At 46.9% G+C, this 13,467-nt stretch overlaps 1 long non-coding RNA gene across 1 annotated transcript; it reads right to left on the bottom strand.

Moving 5' to 3' along the window:
• Window positions 1-6,745: 6,745 nt before the first annotated feature.
• On the bottom strand, window positions 6,746-13,262 carry LOC116585634. Its single transcript, XR_004283736.1, has 3 exons — window positions 13,193-13,262; window positions 11,418-11,606; window positions 6,746-7,858 (listed from the first exon to the last, which is right to left on the bottom strand). It is a non-coding gene; the product is annotated as an uncharacterized LOC116585634 (long non-coding RNA).
• Between the last annotated feature and the right edge of the window lie 205 nt (window positions 13,263-13,467).

Raw genomic sequence — 13,467 nt, 5'->3', positions numbered from 1 at the left:
GATATTCTGATGAATTTGAACGCTTAGTTTTGTAATCACAAGAGAAGCAAGGCCTGGGAGGTGGTAGGAAAGGAAGACGGGTTTCAATTCCAGCAATGTCACTTACTGGTTATGCAATCTTAGGTGAGCTTGTTCTCTTTGGACCTGAGTTTAGTTTTGTCTATAAAATGGGATCAGAGGGACGCCTGGGTGGCTCAGTTGGTTAAGCAGCTGCCTTCGGCTCAGGTCATGATCCCAGCATCCTGGGATCGAGTCCCACATCGGGATCCTTGCTCCGCAGGGAGCCTGCTTCTCCCTCTGACTCTGCCTTCCACTCTGTCTGCCTGTGCTCGCTCTCACTCGCTCTCTCTCTGACAAATAAATAAATAAAATCTTTTAAAAAAAAATAAAATAAAAAAATAAAATAAAATGGGATCAGAGTCCCTAACACAGAAAGGATGGAACTCATTAAATTAGGTAATGTTTGTGATGTCCTTTTTACTTGCACATAAGTGTGCAGAAACACTCAGCATATGTGTACACCAAGAGACTTGACTTCTGTCCTGCTAATGCTACCCTCCCCATCCCAGGCTGCATGACAAGTGGTTTCCGACTTGTGCCACCTAGAGTCCCCTCCTCCCAGGCCTGTCTTTTCTGTCAATGTCAGATCGTTCTCTGGCCTCCCAAAGGTCCCTGGGGCCTGCTGGCATGTCAGGGAACTCAGGGCAGCCTCCCAGTCTTCTCTGCAAGGTAGAACCATCAGAGAACCGTCGAAGATTAATGAACTGTGGGCTTTGCCTTTGGCTTTCACTCTTGGCCTCTGCTTAATGACAGCAACATCAGATGCTGGATTCAGGTGGGAATATAGTTTCCTAAAAGCAGGACTGTAGCTGGGCTGTTTTTTGTCATTCTGTATAGATACCAGTGGCCATTGTGAGAAAGCTTAGTTTATAACTTCTCTAGGCCCTAGATGGCAAATGTACAACCCAAGTTCCACCAGTACCTAGCCCCCACCCCTCCCCCACCCCCACCATCACCACGCTGTCTTAAAGCTGGGTTCTCTGGGAAGTAGCGTCTGAGACAGATATGCATGCAGGAAATTTCCTGGAGATGTTTTCAGGAACAGCAGCTGTCGGGGGAGAGGAAAGCAGGTTAGGGGATCAGGGAGAAGTTGCATTATGATGGAGCTCCAGAGCTGGAATGACCCGTGCAGAGTTGCCTCCTATTGTGAACCCCCACGTTGGCCGGTGGGGGTGGTGCTCTTTCAGCCCAGGGCCAGTCCTACCGAGGGGCTCAGCTGAGCTGGCGCTAATACTCCAGGACTCCTGGCAGCAGAGAGAACGAACAGTTCAGTCCTAGAGCCGTGAGCCTGCAGCAGCCCCTCAGGATCCACCGCATGGGCTTGTCAGACACTGCGCTCTTCCCTCCAGGTAATACAGGCCTTCAGAATTCTCCCCCGGCCTGTGCTCCAGCCAGCCCCCAGCAATCCATGAAGCCTGCGATGCTGGAAGAGACCTATTTGTCATCCCTATCCTAATCTTAGTCCTTCATTTTACAAATCGGGAAACTGAGGCTCAGAGAAGGAAAAGCCCTTCCTTGTCCAAAGCCACACTGATGAGTTAAAGTCAGAGGCGGGACTAGAATCCAAGCACCTTGACTCTGAAACCAATGCTCTAGACCTGTACAGATTTATTTATTTATTATTATTGTTTTAAAAAATATTTTATTTATTTATTTGACAGAGAGAGATCACAAGCAGGCAGAAGGGCAGGCAGAGAGAGGGGGGAATCAGACTCCCTGCTGAGCAGAGAGCCCAATGCGGGCCTCAATCCCAGGACTCTGGGATCATGACCCGAGCTGAAGGCAGAGGCTTTAACCCACTGAGCCACCCAGGCGCCCTGACCTGTACAGATTTAGAATTAAATTATTCAAAGTTAAATAAGATAAAGAATTTTATTCTTCATTTGCACTTACCACATTTCAAGGGCTCAACAGCCACATTTCAAGTGCTCAACATCTAAGACCATGGGTTACTAGAAGAGTTGCATTACCATGGAAAGTTCTATTGGGCAGCACTGCCCTGCATCCACGACTCATGCTGTCCTTCTGTTCACAACTTCAAAAGTTAGGGCATCCCCCAAACACCTTTGTTTTCCTTAGCAACCCATCTGTCAATAGTTAGTGATGGCAAGGTATGACAAGAGATGTCTAATGTGGATGTTAACAGAAATATCTGCCCAGGTGCAAGCTCTCCTGGAGCAATTAGAGACCTAGAGATGGATAGTTCTCCTCAAAAGGAAGTCACTGTTGTTCTGGAGAGATGGACAGTTTGTACTTCATGTATGCATCCTTCCATCCAACAAATTTTCCTGGGCCCAGTATGGATAGAGCCAGTTACTGAGCCAGGTGCTGGGGACACCAAGGTGAATTAGACACTGTCCTTGCTCTCAGGATGTTCAGAGTCTGGCAGTGGGGAAGAGGCAGGGCAAACACAAGATACAGCTGGATGGGAGCATCCAGGAGAGACACTTGAAGAGTGTGTATGAGTTTGCTAGGTGGGTGAAAGCTTCTACAACCACAGTGGATAGGTGTATGGTGATCTTGTGTCCTAGGGGACCTTTGGCAATGTCTGGAGACATTTTTGCTTGTCACAGTTGGGGGAAGAAGGTGCTACAGGCATCTAGTGAGGAGAGACCAGGGATGCTGCTCAACATCCTACAAGGGACGGGACAGGCCTCTACATAAAGAATGCTCCTACCACAAATGTCTGTAGTTTCAAAGTGGAGAAGCCTTGGGTTGGAGCTGCATTGGAGATCTGTGCATCCTGACCTTCAGTCCTACTGTCACAGAGAGGGGAAGGTAAGCAGGAACACATAGGAATGACAAGCCCTTTTGGAGGACCTCAGGAAGACACTGAAGGATCTTAACGGATTCAATGGCAAGCTTAGCCTGGCGCGTTAGCAAGGCATCTAGCTGCTGGGTAGGAAAATGGGCTGGAGGTGCATGGAAGCTGGGTGACTGCTGGGGAGCCTGTTGATTTTAGCAGCCACAGAGAGCAGCAAAGAAGGGGGACCTGAGAGCTGTGGAGAGATGAGGGGCTTGGTGACCAACTGTGGTAGTACAAGAGAAGACCCAGCACTTGTCACAGTTGTGACTGAGTAACATTTTGTGTGATTAGCTGCTTAATGTCTTTCTTCTCTCCCTACTAGATTGGGGAAAAAGCTCCCAGAAAGCTCCAAGAAAGCAAGGATAACATTGCTTTTCACCCACTTCCTGGCCTTGGGAAAACTGATTATTTTGAGCCTTGGTTTGCCCATCTGTAAAATGCAGATGATACTGCTATCTTCCAGTAATTCTATTTCTGGGTATATACCCAAACGAATCGAAGGCACAGAACCGAACAGCTGTTTGGACACTCATGTCATAGCAGCATGATTCACAGGAGCAAAGAGGTGGAAGCGTTCCAAATGTCTACTAACCAATGAATGGATACACAAAATGTAACATATACATATGACAGAATATTATTCAATCTTGTAAAGGGATGATGTTTTTGTACGTGCTATGACATTAATGAAACTTGAGAACATCATGCCAAGTAAAATAAGCCAGACACAAAAGGACAATATTTTTTGTTCTACTTCCATGAGCTGCCCAGAACAGGCCAATTCAGAGACAGACTGTAGAATGATATTTACCAGGGGCTGGCTGTGAATGTACCTAATGCTACTGAATTGGACACTTAAAAAAAATAGTTAAAATGGAAGACAATCTGCTGAATGGAAAAAAAAAATATTTGTAGATGATGTATCTGATAAGGGCTAATATCCAAAATAAAGAACTCTTATATACCTCAACACTAAAAACTAGATAATCCAATTAAAAATGGGCAGAGCGGGCGCCTGGGTGGCTCAGTGGGTTAAGCTTCTGCTTTCGGCTCAGGTCATGATCTCGGGGTCCTGGAATTGAGTCCGGCATCGGGCTCTCTGCTCAACAGGAAGCCTGCTTCCCTTCCTCTCTCTCTGCCTGCCTCTCTGCCTATTTGTGATCTCTCTCTGTCAAATAAATAAATAAAATCTTTAAAAAATATGTGTACTTAAAAAAAATGGGCAGAGGACATGAGTAGACATTTTTTTCAAAGGAGACATACAGACGTCCAACAGATACATGAAAAGATGCTCAACATCACTCATCATTAGGGAAATGCAAATCAAAACCACAATGAGATATCACTTCACACCTGTCAGAAGGGCTAAAACTAAAACACAAGAAGTAACAAGTGTTGGCAAGGATGTGGAGAAAAAGGAATTTGTGTGCACTGTTGGTGGGAATGCAAATTGGCACAGCCACCGTAAATACAGGATGAAGGTTCCTCAAAAACTAAAAATAGAATTACTATATGATCCAGTAATTCCACTGCTGTGTATTTGCCCAAAGAAAATGGAAACACTAATTCAAAAAGAAATATGCACACCTATGTTTACTGCAACATTATTTATAATAGCCAAGATATGGAAGCAACCCAAATGTCCATCTGTAGATGAATGGATAAAGAAAATGTGGTATACATATGTATACATATATATTGGAATGTTTGTGTTTGTGTGTGTGTGTGTGTGTGTGTGTGTGATGGAATATTACTCAGTCACAAAACAGAATGAGATCTTGCCATTTGTAACAACGTGGATGGATCTAGAGGGTAATGCTAAGTGAAATAAGTCGGTCAAAGAAAGACAAATCCCTTATGATTTCACTCATATGTGGAATTTAGGGAAAAAACAAATGAACAAATGGGCACCTGGCTGGCTCAGTCAGTTAACTGTCTGACTCTTGAATTTGGCTCAGATCATGATCTCAGGGTTGTGAGATTGAGCCCCACAATGGGCTCTGTGCAGGGCGTGGAGCCTGCTTAAGATTCTCTCTCTCCCTTGCCCTCTGCCCCTCCCGATCCCACTCGCACACACTCTCTCTAAAACAAAACAACACAAGAAAATGGAAAAAGGGAGAAAAAAAAAAAAAAACCCCAACCAAACAAAAAAGGATACAAGCAAAAAAAAAAAAAAAAAAAAATCAGACTTTTAACTATAGAGAACAAACTCGTGGTTTCCAGAGGGGAAGTGGGGGGGGCAGTGAGATGAAGAGTACACTTATCATGATGAGCACTGAGTAATTTATAGAATTATTGAATCATTATACTGTATACCTGAAACTAGTATAACACCGTACATTAATTATTCCTGAATAAAAGTTAAAAAAAATTTTTTTCAGCAGTAAAAAGAAAAATAGCTACAATGGTAAATTTTTATGTTATATATATTCTACCACCACCACAACAAAGAAAAATTAAATGAGATCACAAGGCCTCTTAGGAAAGGGCATAATAGATATTCGTTATCATCACTTTTTCCCTTTAAGTATTCTTAAAAAGGGAGGAAGCAGAGCTAGGGAATTGGGAGCAAGCAAACTGGCCAACCCTGCCTGTGGTCTGCACAGGGACCGTTTCACAGCCGAGCTGACACTGGAATGAGATTTTGCCATAGAGTTGGATGGGGAAGGTTGGGGAGGCCAAAACTACAGCTCCTGTGAGCTTGAAATCACAATATTGTAAAGCTCTAGAAAGAGGTTCTACACCCTTAGCGTGAGCTCTGGTGGCCTGCCTAGCTGAGCCCTTCCGAGACTGTCCGAGACTTGTGTTCACAAGGCAGGAATTTCTGGGTAGAAGGCATTTGCCCTGGTAACTTGACTGCTGACCTGTTCCAGCAGCTGCTAAATCACTGATATGTTTTCTCCAAAACCCCAGTGCACAGAGAGAACATAAGTAAGCCTGGACATCCCAGCCTTCTTGCCACAAAGCGTGTTTCACTCCTCGCACATAGACAGAGTAGCCAGAGCACCTGCTCTTAGGGCATGAGTTGCCACCAGATCTCCTTTGTATATTTTATTTTATTTCACTTTATTTATTTACTTTTAAGTAAGCTCTATGCCCAGCATGGGGTTTGAACTCAGAACCCTGAGATCAAGACCTGAGCTGAAATCAAGAGTCAGACACTTAACCAACTGAGCCACCCAGGTGCACCCAACCCCCACAACCATATATATGACTTCAGAAGAAAGACCTTTAGAAGTCATCTTACTCTAACCCAGTCTTTCTTTTTTTTTTTTTTTAAGATTTTATTTATTTATTTGACAGAGATCACAAGTGGGCAGATACGGGGCTCGATCCCAGGATCCTGGGATCATGACCTGAGCTGAAGGCAGAGGTTTTAACGCACTGAGCCACCCAGGTGCCCCATCTAACCCACTCATTTTAGAGCAATGTGAACACAACACCAGGGAAGTGATGGGACTTGGAGCATAAGGGAGGTGGTTCGAATCCCAGTTGGCTACTTCTGAGCTTTGCAACACGGGCAAAGGTTTAAGTTCTGGAAGCCTCATTCATCCTCGGTAAAATAAAGGTTGTAATACTTTCCTCCTGGAGGTCTTCTGAGGAATGCTGGCCATGCTGGAGTGTAAACCCGCGGGCAGCCACACTGCCTCACAGAGCCCTCCCCATGCCTACTCACTGCAGATCTCACTTCCACGGTGTTTACCCTTACCTGAAATTGCTTATGGAGGTACTTGTTGGTTTCATTCTTCCTCCTCCCTCTGCTAGAGAGAAAATCATTCACTCTGGCCTCACGGCTAGGGCCGTATCCAGCACATAGGGCATTTAATAAACATTTGTGAAATAAAGGGCACTCTAGAGTCACTCTGGGATGAGATCAAGCTTTATTTATTCAAATCAGCACACAACAAATGGGCACTTTAGGTGAATTATTTCAGTAGCTTTTGAGAAGCCATCAGCCTAAGGGAGATATATTTAGCTGTGTGGACCAAGAGTAGTTCGTATCTCCAGGGCCGAGAAAAGAAGAGAAAATAGAATGAGGGCTTTTGGTACCAGGAGCTCTTTTGCTGGAACCCAGTATCCAGGCAACCCAGAAGTACTGAGGGTAGAAGCAGGAAGAAGAGAGATGTCAGGTGGATAAGCTAGAGTGGGGAGAATGAAACGGCTCAGGGTCAGATTGGCGTTTCTAGGATGTGACTCTGAGCTGCATATGGGGTTGGCGTATTGAGGTTTTAGAAATCATTGTGTTAAACAGTGAAATACATAGGCTCTGGGTCCAAAACTAGTCCCAACCCTTATCTCCTGTGTGCTCTGGAGTCAACCTCTGAGCCTCAGTTTCCCCATCTGCACAATAGACGGAGAATACTACTAGGTACTTTACAAAGTTATTCTGTGGTTCAGGGAGATCAGTCACGTGAAGGTCGGCACAATGTGCTGTCGAAATCAGCTTCTAGGCCCAGCATGGAGCCACTCCTGCGTGGGGGGGCCAAGTCAGCGAGAGGAAATTGCGGCTGCTTTTGTGTTGGTGTAAATGCTTTGCCAGACCCGAAATGCAGTCTATCCGGGCAGCCAATCCCCGAAAGCCAAGGGAGCTCTGGGCTCTACACTCATTTCCTGTTCCTTAAGTATTTTCTACTTTTCTCTTCCTTGTCACATCTTCTCTACCCTGCAAAAGCTTCCTGCCTTCTGCCCCATTTTGCCATTCTCTGGGCCCTTGCGAACAGAGACTGCCTGCTTCATGAAGTGTTAAATAAATGTGTTTGTATCACCTAAATTGTCTCCTTTAATCATTGTAAGCAGTGATCAGCACAAGAGAATGGCTGAATAATTCTTAGCTACACTTTCTTACAAATGAGATGTTGAGATAAAGCAGAGAGAGTGCCAGTTCATGCCAGAGCCTGGCCTGGAACCCACTGCTCTTGGTTCGCTCTCTTTCCACTTCCTGCGGTGGCCGCTGTTTCTTGTCCCCAAGAGCCTTAGGTCTACGAGGGGAGCCTGTATAAGTAAACAGGAAATTTCAGGAACCTACAGGGTGACGCCTGGACTCGTATGTACAGTGCAGCACACCGGGCCCCTGTGGCTATAGGAGCTTGACAAAGAACACCTCACCCAGAAGGAGGGCCTGTCATCTGTTGAGTGCTTTCTCATAGGTGCAAGACACGGGTTGAATGCTTCGAATGAATTATGAATCTTTAAAGCAACCCTAGGAAGTCGGAGCTGTCCTGACTCCCATTTTATAGCTGTAGAAACTAAGACCATAAGAAGTTTACCTAACTTTAACTTAGTGTGAACTCAGGTCATGTTAAGAAAGTTCTGAACAGGGAGATCTGGCTGGCTCAGTTGGTGGAGCACATGACAGGGTCATAGTCGAGCCCCACGTGTGGTAAAAAGATCACTTTAAAAAATAATAAACAAATAGAGGCACCTGAGTGGTGCAGTTGGTTAAGTGTCTGCCTTTGGCTCAGGTCATCATCCCAGGGTTCTGGGATTGTACCCTGCATCGGGCTCCCTGCTCAGCAGGAAGCCTGCTTCTCCCTTTCCCACTCCCCCTGCTTGTGTACCCTCTCTTTCTCTCTCTCTCTGTCAAATAAATAAGATCTCTTAAAAAAACAAAAACAAAAACAAAACTGGGCGCCTGGGTGGGTCAGTGGGTTAAGCCGCTGCCTTCGGCTCAGGTCATGATCTCAGGGTCCTGGGATCGAGTCCTGCATCGGGCTCTCTGCTCGGCGGGGAGTCTGCTTCCTCCTCTCTCTATCTCTGCCTGCCTCTCTGCCTACTTGTGATCTCTCTCTGTCAAATAAATAAATAAAATCTTAAAAAAAAAAAAAACCTTTCTCAGGGTCCTGGGATCAAGCCCCACATCAGGCTCTCTGCTCAGCAGGGAGTCGGCTTCTCCCTTTCACTCTCCCTCTGTGCTCTCTCTCTCAAATCAATAAATAAAATCTTAAAAAAAAAAAAAGAGTCCTGCCTCAGGATCATAGCTTCACCTCCTGCAAAAACGCAAGACCATACTAAGCCTTGCCAGGTTTGCACATATTCAAGGGGCATGAATCTGTTTACAGTAGAAGCTCAGAGTTGAAGGTAGTATTAGCAACAATAATAGTTAATCCTGTGTCAACTACTGTTGTAAGTTCACTTAACCTTTACAATAAGACTACAAAGTAAGTGCCATTATTTTCCTTGTCTTACAAATGCAGAAACAGAGGCAGAGAGAGGTCAGCTGAGGGGGCTGCTGGCAGGATGCTGCTGATGGCCAATAATGGGGCGGGGGGGGGGGGGGTAGCCGCAGACCCCAGGCCACACACGGGCAAACTTGTGCTCCTCACGTTGCACTGTCCCGTCTCGTGGCCAGCTACCTGCCCATTTGCACAATAACCTATTTGTCGACTCATGCAAGCCTTTGGGAATCTGAAAAAGAGCCATAAATGCTATCCTCAGACACACAGCTCTTTGTGATTTTAGGGGGTTCCCCAAACCTCCAAAACTTCTCAGAGAACCTCCAAAAAAATAACTTCATCCCAACCCAAACTTTCTACCTCTTATCTCCCTACAACATCCCCACAGTAGGCTTCGGTCTTGCTTGGCCATCTCCACGAGCGAGACCTTCTCGCCCTCCCCCGGCAGCTCTTTCTTTGAACGGCAAGCTTCAATAAAAACTTCTGTCTGTGAGATGATGTCTGTCTCCCAGAGACCACTGCACAGAGCCCGCAGCCTCAGAAAACAACAAGTGGGCTCTCCGCTCCCAGGCAGCTTCTTCACCACAGCCCTCGGTCCATCCCTCTTCACCCCTCCTTCCTGGAAGGCTTCTGACAGCAGGGCCCCAGGCCCATCCTGCTTTGGCTGGTCTCCTCAGCAAACGCTCCCGCTTTAAGCCAGAGGCACACAGACAAAGGTGATGCTGCTTCCGAAAGGACAAGGACGTCCTCATCCCTGCTGAGGGGCAGGTGTGGATGGAGGGAACCCAAAGCCCTCTCTATCCAAGAAATACGGGTTCAGATACCTTTCCACTGGCTCCGTATGCATCCTTGGCCAAGACACTAGACTAGACCGCACGTTTCTCAGCCCTGATTCGTCTTTGGGCAAAATTCAGGTGTTCATGAGATTGGGGTTGCAAACCCAAATGCCCACTGGGGCCGGGCTAATGATAGAAACGTTTCTCTTCTGATTTGCTTAAATCAGAAGGACTGCCACTCTGTCAGCCCTTCATTTCCTGTTTCTGATGGTGCCATGTAGGCGATCTAAAGTAATAAAAACAAAAATGGCAAGCATAAAGGAAAATGGAAACTGGCACTTGGTCTTGGTGGAGAGGACAAAAGGGGACCGTAGGCCCTCCCCATACACAGGAGCAGCTGACCGTCAGCGTCGCCAACGGGGGCCAGGCGGACCCACGGGCCCAGTGTTATCAGGTCGTAGCTTCCTCAAGAAGCTAGACTGTGAATTTTTATGTAAAATCTCCCAATTTTCAAAATGTTGGCTCAAATTTTTCTTAAACAGTGGGAGGGCCAAATACAACATGTTCTGAACTGTGAGCCGCCAGTCTGCAATCTCTGGAGTTGGTGTTATTAAAGCACCCTTTTTGCTGGAACATTCTACGTGAGAAGTGAAGGGGGAAGGGAAGCGGGAAGGAAGCCATGAAGGAAGGAAGGATGGCGGGAGCCCCAGAGAAATCTCCCCGAGATCCGGCTCAGCCTCTGCTGAGCCTCCAAACCCTTGCAGGTTGAGCGGAGGGTTGGGGGAGAGGGAGAGGAAGGCCGGCCTTTCCAGTCTGTAGAGCTTTGTTTGGGTTAACTGTCTTTTCCTCTGGCTTTCAGCTCTCACTGGGGAGAAACACAATGGCCCCAAGCCCCAGAAGTGTCTGAACACGTCTGAACAGGATGCTCCAGTTTGTGGTTTAAGTGGCGGGCCCTGGCTCCTAGGGCTGGTGGAGGGAGGTGGGGGGAGACTCAGCAGCCTAGGTCCCAGCAGGGACCCAGGCCTCTGCCTCGGGCTGTACTGCTCCCTGCTTCCTGCCTGGCTTCTCGCTCGGAGGAGCCCCGGATGTCTTCCCCACTGGGCCTCTGTGTCAAGGAGGGAGTGTATAGTCCATGGTCGGCGTGGCTGACTGCCAGGCTGGCAGATGGCCAGAGTCCAGAGCTCACCGGGAAGGAGCATGAACAAGGGCCCTCGTGGGCAGCTGTGACCCAGAATCTTCCAGCAGAAGAGCAGTGAGGAGGGAGGGAGAAGACCAGGCCAGCCAGGACACAGGCATCAGCCAGCGACAGCATGGAACTCCCTGGGGCACTAGACAAGCAGCTGTCACAAAAAGGGCTTCATGAGACCATTTTTATGGGGCTTTTTAGCTCCAACCTTCTGCAAGTCTGTGATTCCACGACTATGATTCAGCTTTTCTCACTGTAGACTTCTCTCTCTATAAAGGACATCTGTGGTTTTCCCTTGCCTGGAATCCACTCCACTCCTTCTATTAGTAGCACCCTCGTCATCCTTCCAGAAACCACCCCTCCTCCACTCTTAGTCCATGCAGTTTGGGTGAGGCTGACCTGGCCTTTTTACCCACCTGGCTCGGTGGTGGGCACGTGTGCCAGGCCTGGAGTGGCTCGTCAGCTAATTTTTCTGCTTGCTGGATCCAATGAGATCCGATCCAAGGTATTTTGCTGAAACTCTTGGGGAAAAAAGGAATTGCCAACAATTGGTCTGGTGCACATCTGGAGGTGCTAGAAACCATCTGGCCATGCCACTGGAGGAGCTTTTTTTTTTTTTTTTTTTAAAGATTTTATTTATTTATTTGACAGAGAGAAATCACAAGTAGATGGAGAGGCAGGCAGAGAGAGAGAGAGGGAAGCAGGCTCTCTGCTCAGCAGGGAGCCTGATGCGGGACTCGATCCCAGGACCCTGAGATCATGACCTGAGCCGAAGGCAGCGGCTCAACCCACTGAGCCACCCAGGCACCCTGGAGGAGCTTTCTTGAGAATGAAGCCATCACAGAAGATAGCATGGAATGCGAGGGAGAGAATTTGAGGAGGAGAAAGGGAGAGTGGAATAGATTAATTAATTAACTGATGTATATGAGAGAGAGATGGAGACCTAAGAGTTGATAAAATGGGTTGAGCCCCTGGATTCAGCTTTAACTGATTCAGTATCTAACTCCTGGACTTTTCTTTTCCTTCCTTCCTTCCTTCTTTTCTTCCTTTCTTTCTTTCTCAGCTAGCTCCATGCCTGATGTGAGACTTAAACTTACAACCTGAGATCAAGAGTCACATCCTCTACTGACTAAGCCAGCGAGGCACCCCATAATCCTGGGACTTTTCAGTGACGAGGTCAAGGATATGCTACTGTGGCACCAAAATTATTTGGGGCAGGAAGAAGGCATTTGAGTTCCCAATATGACGTATCAGCTTGAATACATAGCCTCCCCAAAGAACTCCATTGTCCTAAATCCCTTCTGGGAAGCAACCAGGAAAGACTAAGTAGAGAATGGAATGACCACACCTAACCAGACAAAGTCACAAACTATCATTTCATCTGTCTCCTAAGGGCCCCTTTATCTTTCCTTAAAGTCGTTTGTTTTCCCATAAGTGCCTTCTCCCTTCTTCCATTCCCCTAGGAACATGGTGTGTGAATCCCAAATTCTAACCACTGCCTTGAGTCATTTTTTTCCTGTGAATTCCTGTCTGGATGTGATCAAATCTCTCTCTCTCTCTTTTTTTTTTTTTTGTTTAATTTTCAGGCCTCAAAAATTAGCCTAACAGGGTATAGGAAAAGTTTGTTGTTATTGTTGTTGTTTTTGAAGATTTTGTCTATTTGACAAAGAGAGCCTACCATCAGGGGGCAGGGAGAGGGTAAGGGAGAAGTAGGCTCCCCGCCTAGCAGGGCCTGATCCCAAGACCCCGAGATGACATCCTGAGCTGAAGGCAGATGCTTAACCAACAGAGCCACCCAGGCACCCCAGGAAATGTTTTAGATAATCAAAAAATCTCCCTTTGACATCGGTGTCCGTGACTCCGCCATTCCACATAAGTCTGTGATTTACTCTATAATTTGCCTAAGAACTAAATGTTACTGTATCTATTTTTTAGGGCAAAGAGAAGCCAGCAGAGACCTGGGCCTCCGAAGATCTGCCTCAGTTGCCTGAAATCAGAGGCTTGCCCACACAAAGACTCGAAGATCCTGGCAGCGTGCCTGACCTGCCTCTACCCCCAGGCACACCCCAAGCCATCCCGGTCAGTCCCTAGACCTGCAAAGCAAATGCCACTGGCCCTGGAGTGCCCTTTATTAATTCATCTGTTAATTTAACACTCAGTCATGGAGCACATTCAGAAATGAAGTTCTTACCGTGAGAGGTCTGAGGGTTTGGTGAAGAAGACAAACCAGTAAAAAGAATTTCATCAGAACGTGATTAGTGCAAGGCTAAGAATAAGCAGAGGGAAGAGGCCCGGATGGCAGGAGGAGAGCAGCAGGCATGCCAAAGGAACTTCCTGAAGGAAGTGACCCGAGCTGAATTCCATACGTTGAGGAGTCAGCGGATAGAGGGCAAAGGAAGTGTGTTCCAGGTAGGTGAAAGGAACAGCATGAGACAGAGGCTCCAGGAGACGGGAGAGGCTGTGGCC

The sequence above is a fragment of the Mustela erminea genome, chromosome 3 (assembly GCF_009829155.1).
Source record: "Mustela erminea isolate mMusErm1 chromosome 3, mMusErm1.Pri, whole genome shotgun sequence".
Classification (NCBI taxonomy): domain Eukaryota; kingdom Metazoa; phylum Chordata; class Mammalia; order Carnivora; family Mustelidae; genus Mustela; species Mustela erminea.
Note: the sequence above shows the minus strand (reverse complement) of the source record. Positions and strands in the feature narration are given on the sequence as shown.